This window comes from Ovis aries, chromosome 3, assembly GCF_016772045.2.
Source record: "Ovis aries strain OAR_USU_Benz2616 breed Rambouillet chromosome 3, ARS-UI_Ramb_v3.0, whole genome shotgun sequence".
NCBI classification, from domain to species: Eukaryota; Metazoa; Chordata; class Mammalia; order Artiodactyla; family Bovidae; genus Ovis; species Ovis aries.
The window spans coordinates 58,664,413-58,672,505 of NC_056056.1; positions in this window are offsets into that span (position 1 = coordinate 58,664,413).

Genomic DNA, 8,093 nt, shown 5'->3' on the forward strand with positions numbered 1-8,093 from the left:
GGTTAGAGATTTATCAATTTTATTGATCTTTTCTAAGAACCGGCTTTTAGTTTCCTTGATTTTCTCTATTATTTCTGTTTTTAATTTCATTGATTTGTACTCTAATTTTATTTCTTTTCTTCTGCTTGCTTTAGGCTTAAATTGTTCTTCTTTCTCTTATTTCCTAAGGTGAAAGCTTAGACTTTTTATTTTAGATCTTTCTTCCTTTTTAATATATGCATTTAATGTTATAAATTTGCCTGTAAGCACTGCCTTTGCTGCATCTCACACATTTTGATAAATTGTGTTTTCATTTTCATTTAGTTCAAAATATTCTTAAATTTCTGGGGACTTCCCTAGTGGTCCAGTGGTTAAGAATTCGCCTTCAGTCAGAGGACATGAATTCGATCCCTGGTCAGGGAGCTAAGATCCCACATGTCACAGGGCAATTAAGCCCAAGCCCCCAAACTAGAGAAGCTTGCTTGCTGCAAGGAAGAGCTGGTACCCAGCAATGAAGACCCAGTGCAGCCAGGGGAAAAAAAAAGAAGCAGAATATTCTTAATTTCTATTGAGACTTATTCTTTGACCCATGTGATATTTAGATGTATGTTGTTTAATCACCAAATAGAATATATTATTCAGGTATCTTTCTGTTATTGATGCTAGTTTAATTTCACTGTCTTCTAAGAACATACTTTGTATGGTTTCTAGTCTTTTAATTTTGTAAAGTATGTGTTATGGCCCAGAGTCAGGTCTGCTTTGGTGTATATTCCATATGAGCTTGGGAAGAATGTGTATTCTGCTGTTTGATGGAGTATACTATAAATGTCAATTAAATCAATTTCTTTGATAGTGCTGTGCAAGTCAGTTAATTTATGATGGTTTTCTGCCTGCTAGCTCTACCAGGTACTTAGAGAAGGGCATTGAAATATCCAACTATAGGGACTTCCTTGGTGGTCCAGTGGTTAAGATTCCAAGCTTCCAAGGCTGGGGATATGGATTGGATCCTTGGTCTGGGATCTAAGATCCCACATGCTAAGTGGCTGTCAAGTCACTTTAACGACTCTGTGTGACCCCATAGATGGGAGCCCACCAGGCTCCCCCGTCCCTGGGATTCTCCAGGCAAGAACACTGGAGTGGGTTGCCATTTCCTTCTCCAATGCATGAAAGTGAAAAGTGAAATTGAAGCTGCTCAGTCATGTCTGACTCTTAGCGACCCCATGGACTGCAGCCTACCAGGCTCCTCCACCGTGGGATTTCCCAGGCAAGAGTACTGGAGTGGGGTGCCATTGCTAAATGGAGAGGTCAATTAAAAAAAAATCCAACTGTAATTGTGGATTTGTCAGTTCCTCCTTGTGCCCGCTCAGTTTTTAATCTCAAATATTTTGATGCTCTGTTGTTAGGTACATTCGTGTTAAGGACTGTTGAGTCTTCCTGGAGAATTGACCCCTTTAATAATATGTAATGACCCTTTTCAACCCTGTTAGTTTACTTTGTTCTGAGGTCTGTTGTGTCTGACTGCAGCTTTCTTTCGATTAGTGTTAGCATGCTAAAGCTTTTCCATCCCTTTACAACTCATCTGAGTCTTTTCATTTAAAGTAGGTTTCTTGTAGACAACATATGGTTGAGTCTTGTATTTTTATGCTCCGATGCTCTCTAGGCAGTTTTAGAGGAGGGAATGGGGATGAAGTCAATCCTAATATTTATCTCTTGAAATAAAAAAACTGAAACAAACTGGAAAAATGTTAAACTTTCTAAATCTAACAGTGGTCTCTGTGTATTTATTACATGACTTTCAGTACTTTTATTTGACATGTTATACAATTTAAGACAACATTTTAAAAACTCCATCCCCTTTAGATATTTAATAGAATAATTACATGTAATAAGTACCTTCTGTGTCCTATGAACTGCTTGAAGTACTGGAAATTCCAAGGTTAATGAAGCAGCTGTTTCCTGGCCTTGAGTGGGCGTGGGATTTAGGGTATTCAAAAACAGCCAGGGAAATCATATATCTGATAAGAGGTTAATATCCAACATATATGGGCTTCCCAGGTGGCTCAGTGGGTAAAGAATCTGCCTTCATTGAAGAGATACAGTAGATGAGAGTTTGATCCCTGGGTCAGGAAGATCCCCTGGAGGAGGACAAGGCAACCCACTCCAGTATTCTTGCCTGGGAAATCCCATGGACAGAGGAGCCTGGTGGGCTACTGTCCATAGGGTTGTAAAGAGTTGGACACAGCTGAAGCGACTGAGCATGCATACATCCAACGTATTTAAAGCATGCATACAACTCAATAGCAAAAAAATCGAACAACCCTATTAAAAAATATGCAGAGGAGCACTGAACAGACAGTTTTCCAAAGAAGACATACAAACGGCTCATAGGTATATGAAAAGGTGCTCAGTGTTACTCTATCAGGGAAACACAAGTCAAAACTGCTCTGAGATTTCACCTTGCTTCTGTCAGAATGCTATTATCAAAAAGACAGGAAAAAAAAAAAAAGACAGGAGATAGCAAGTGTTGCTGAGGACGTTTAGAGAAAAAGGAACCCTTGTACACTGTTGGTGGGACTGTAAATTGGTACAGCTACTATGGAAAATAGTATGATGGTTCCTTAAAGAATTAAAAATAGAACTACAATAAGATCCAGCAATTCCACTTCCGAGTATTTATCCAAAGAAAACGAAACCACTATCTTGAAAAGTTATTGGTAACAAGTGGTGCTGGGAAAACTGGTCAACCACTTGTAAAAGAATGAAACTAGATCACTTTCTAACACCGCACACAAAAATAAACTCAAAATGGATTAAAGATCTAAATGTAAGACCAGAAACTACAAAACTCCTAGAGGAGAACATAGGCAAAACACTCTCAGACATAAATCACAGCAGGATCCTCTATGATCCACCTCCCAGAATTCTGGAAATAAAAGCAAAAATAAACAAATGGGATCTAATTAGAATTAAAAGCTTTTGCACAACAAAGGAAAATATAAGCAAGGTGAAAAGACAGCCTTCTGAATGGGGGAAAATAATAGCAAATGAAGCAACTGACAAACAACTAATCTCAAAAATATACAAGCAACTTATGCAGCTCAATTCCAGAAAAATAAACGACCCAATCAAAAAATGGGCCAAAGAACTAAATAGACATTTCTCCAAAGAAGACATACGGATGGCTAACAAACACATGAAAAGATGCTCAACATCACTCATTATTAGAGAAATGCAAATCAAAACCACAATGAGGTACCACTTCACACCAGTCAGAATGGCTGCGATCCAAAAATCTGCAAGCAATAAATGCTGGAGAGGGTGTGGAGAAAAGGGAACCCTCCTACACTGTTGGTGGGAATGCAAACTAGTACAGCCACTATGGAGAACAGTGTGGAGATTCCTTAAAAAATTGCAAATAGAACTACTTATGACCCAGCAATCCCACTGCTGGGCATACACACCAAGGAAACCAGAATTGAAAGAGACACATGTACCCCAATGTTCATCGCAGCACTGTTTATAATAGCCAGGACATGGAAACAACCTAGATGTCCATCAGCAGATGAATGGATAAGAAAGCTGTGGTACATATACACAATGGAGTATTACTCAGCCATTAAAAAGAATTCATTTGAATCAGTTCTGATGAGATGGATGAAACTGGAGCCTATTATACAGAGTGAAGTAAGCCAGAAAGAAAAACACCAATACAGTATACTGGCACATATATATGGAATTTAGAAAGATGGCAATGACGACCCTGTATGCAGGACAGCAGAAGGGACACAGATGTGTATAATGGACTTTTGGACTCTGTGGGAGAGGGAGAGGGTGGGATGATTTGGGGGAATGGCATTGTAACATGTATACTATCATGTGGGAATCGAATCCCCAGTCTATGTCTGATGCAGGATACAGCATGCTTGGGGCTGGTGCACGGTGATGACCCAGAGAGATGTTATGGGGAGGGAGGTGGGAGGGGGTTCATGTTTGGGAGCGCATGTACACCCGTGGTGGATTCATGTCAAGGTATGGCAAAACCAATACAGTATTATAAAGTAAAATAAAGTAAAAATAAAAATTTTAAAAATAAATAAATAAAAGTTATTGGTATCCCCATGTTCATTAAGCATTATTAAAGTAGTCAAGATATGGAAACAACTGAAGTATCCTTAAATGAATGGATGGATAAAGAAAATGTGGTATATATAAACAATGGAATAGTATTCAGCCACAGAAAACAAAGAAATCCTGCCATTTGCAACAACATGGATGGGCCTTGAGAGCATTAACAAAATGCAGTAAGTCAGAGAAAGCTAAATACTGTATGATCTCACTTATTTGTAGAATCTAAAAACACTGAACAAAGCAAAGATTAGCAATTACGAGAGATGGGTAGTGAGGAAAATGGATGAAGGAGATCAAAAAGTCTGAACGTTCTGATGGAAGGATAAACAAATTCCAAGCATGTAGTGTACAGCATGGTGACTGTAGTTAACAACACTGTACTGTGTATTTGAAAGCTGTTGCGAAAGTACACCTTAATTCTTATCATATAACCCTGTATGCAAGACAGCAAAAGAGACACAGATGTTTAGAACGGACTTTTGGACTCTGTGGGAGAGGGAGAGGGTGGGATGATTTGGAAGAATGGCATTGAAACATGTATACTATCATGTAAGAAATGAGTCGCCAGTCTATGTTCAATACAGGATACAGGATGCTTGGGGCTGGTGCACGGGGATGATCCAGAGAGACGATATGGGGTGGGAGGTGGGAGGGCGGTTCAGGATGGGGAACTCATGTACATCCGTGGCTGATTTATGTCAATGTATGGCAAAACCAATATAGTATTGTAAAGCAAAATAAAGTAAAAATAAAAATTAAAAAAAAATCAAACAAACAAACAAAGAAGTTCTTATAGAAAAACTTGTAACTGAGATGAGGAACCTTAACTAGACTTATTCATCATTTCACTATGTGCGTATATCAAAGCATTATATTGTATACTTTAAATGAATACAATAATTTATGTCAATCTTATTTCAATAAAACTAAAGAAAAGATAGCCAGGATCACTTGCCCAGCATCACATGGCAGCCCAGGTCTGCCAGATACCAGCCTCTGTCTTAACTACTGAGCAGTTCTGTCTGCCCCCAGGGCTCCCACCACTTCCCTTCCAGTCTCACCTCTTTTCCTGAACCAGTCTGTGTAGCTGGACTTCATTAATTTGAAATCTGAGAAGTTGAAGATTCATTAATTTGAGAATTTCTTCTCAAATAATTCAATTAGTCAGACTTTGATCAGGTTACACAGGCTTCTCCCAAGTTTTTCCACCAAACTTACAGCTTTGCATCTCCTCAACGTCTTAAAGAGCAGCTGGGTTATTTCTGGCACGTGTGTGTAGTAGGTAAAGCATTGGAGTTTAGATCCCTGGGGGTTGAATCCTAGCACTTCAATTCATTAAACGCTGTGTGATTTCGACCATGTTGGGGAGCCTCTCTGAGCCTCAGTCTCCTCACATGTTAAAGGGCTCACTAAAAGTGCTGGCACCTGGGGGGACCCAGTGGATGGGAGCTTTATTACCCATCTTCATCTTGTGGTGATGAAGCAGCTGGGGTCTAGGCCCGCCAGGTCTCACTTGAGCTGAAGCACTCCAGGGTTCCTTCACCCCCGGCCCACTCTGGGACACAGGGTGAGTTGGGGCTCACTGCCTTCGGGCTTGGTAACTGAAAGCTGGAGGACTGTTTTCAAGCCAGTGTGGACCCCCTAAGTGGAACATCTTCCCTCCCAGGGCAAACCACTTCAGAACCCTTGGAAAATCACAGTTTCACTTTTAGCAAGACTGCGATGCAGTAGGGGAAAGCCCCCACAATAACGAGCCCTCCGAAGTCAGAGTCCACATAAGGGGTAGAGTTGCACTTGTTCTCTGCCCCTTGCTTCCGGCACCCTTCCCTTCCCACTGCTAACCCCATCTTGCCTTCATTATTCTTTTGCCTTTTCCAGCTCTGCTTCTCTCTTATTTTGGAGAACTACTGACTTCTCTTAGGTTCTGGGTTGTCCCTCTGCCCTCTGCTTGCATGGGGGTGGGTGGGGTTCTGACCAACAACTTTGGGAAGACTCCCTTGCTATCACCTCGAGCAACTCAGTGTAACCTACTTAGATTACTGCTAGTAAATAATCCTGCCCTAAGGGTTTGCTAATTTTGTTTACAGGCACCAGATACCCTCCTTGGTATGCAGGCAATGCAGCAAACAGGAAAAAGAAAAAACCTCAGGGTGGGTATCTGGTGCCTGGAAACAAAATTAGCAGATCCTTGGGGCAGGATTACTTTCAAGTGGTAATTTAAGTACAGGTTTCCCTGGTGGCTCAGACAGTAGAAAATCTGACTGCAGTGCAAGAGACCAGGGTTCAATCCCTGGGTAGGGAAGATCCCCTGGAGAAGGAAATGGCAACCCACTCTAGTATTCTTGCCTGGAGAATTCCATGGACAGAGGGGTCTGGAGAGCTACAGTCCATGGAGTTACAAAGAGTTGGCCACAACTGGGTGACTAACACACACACACTGCTGCTGCTAAGTCACTTCAGTCGTGTCCAACTCTGTGTGACCCCATAGAAGGCAGCAAATATATATACTGGAGGGTAATTGCTTTACAATATTGTGCTGGTCTCTGCTGTACATCACCGTGAATCAGTCATAATTATATGTGAGTTCCTGCAGTGTTTCTAGCATAAGTTCCATGCTTTAGGTCTATAAATAGAAAAGCAGGAAGGTCTGTATACTACAAGGAAAGCTGTTCCATCTGGGAAACAGAGTTTTAAAATGCTGCATTCTAAGTCACGATCCTTGAAAGAAATAAATGATAAGATAGACTTCATTGAAATAAAACTTCAGCTCTGCTAAGACAATGTCGACAGAGTGCTAAGACAAGCCACAGACCGGAAGAAGTATTTGCAAAAGATGCATCTGATAAAGGACTGTGATTCAAATTATACAAAGAACTTAAAAAACTGAACAATATGAAAATAAACAACCTGATTAAAATAAGGGCCACAATCTTAACAGATACCTCACCAAAGAATATATGAAGATGGCAATTTAGCCTGAGAAAAGATGCTCCACATTATACATCATCAAGAAAATGCAAATAAAAACAATGAGATACGACCACACACTTATTAAAAAGGCCGAAGTCCAAAATATTAATACTGACAACATCAAATACTGGTGAGGATGTGGAGCAACTAGTGCGAATGCAACATGGTACAACCACTTTGGAAAGCAGTCTATCAGTTTCTTTCAGAACTAAACATATTTTAATCCTATGACCCAGTAATCATATTCCTTGGGTTTACCCAAAGGAGTTGAGAGCTCATGTCCATACAAAAACCTCACAGAGATGTTTATAGCAGCTTTATTTGTAATTGCCTGATTGGAAGCAATCAAGATACCCTTCCAACTTCCCTGGTGGCTCAGATGATAAAGAATCTGCCTGTAATTCAGGGGACTCAGGTTCAATCTCTGGATCAGGAAGATCCCCTGGAGAAGGGAATGGCAACCCACTCCAGTATTCTGGCCTGGAGAATTCCATGGACAGAGGAGTCTGGTGGGCTACAGTTCATGGGGTTGCAAAGAGTAGGACATGACGGAGCGACTAACACAGACAAGATACCCTTCAGTTCAGTCAGGTCAGTTCAGTTGCTTAGTTGAGTCTGACTCTGTGATCCCATAGACAGCAGCACACCAGGCTTCCCTGTCTATCACCAACTCCTGGAGCTTCCTCAGACTCGTGTGCATTGAGTCAGTGATGCCATCCAACCATCTCATCCTCTGTCGTCCCCTTCTTATCCTGCCTTCAAACTTTCCTAGCATCAGGGTCTTTTCAAATGTGTCAGCTCTTCGAATTAGGTGGCCAAAGTACTGGAGTTTCAGCTTCAATATCAGTCCTTCCAATGAATATTCAGGACTGATTTTCTTTAGGATGGACTGGTTGGATCTCCTTGCAGTCCAAGGGACTCTCAAGAGTCTTCTCCAACACCACAGTTCAAAAGCATCAGTTCTTCGGCATTCAGCTTTCTTTATAGTCCAGCTATCACATCCATACCCTTTAGTA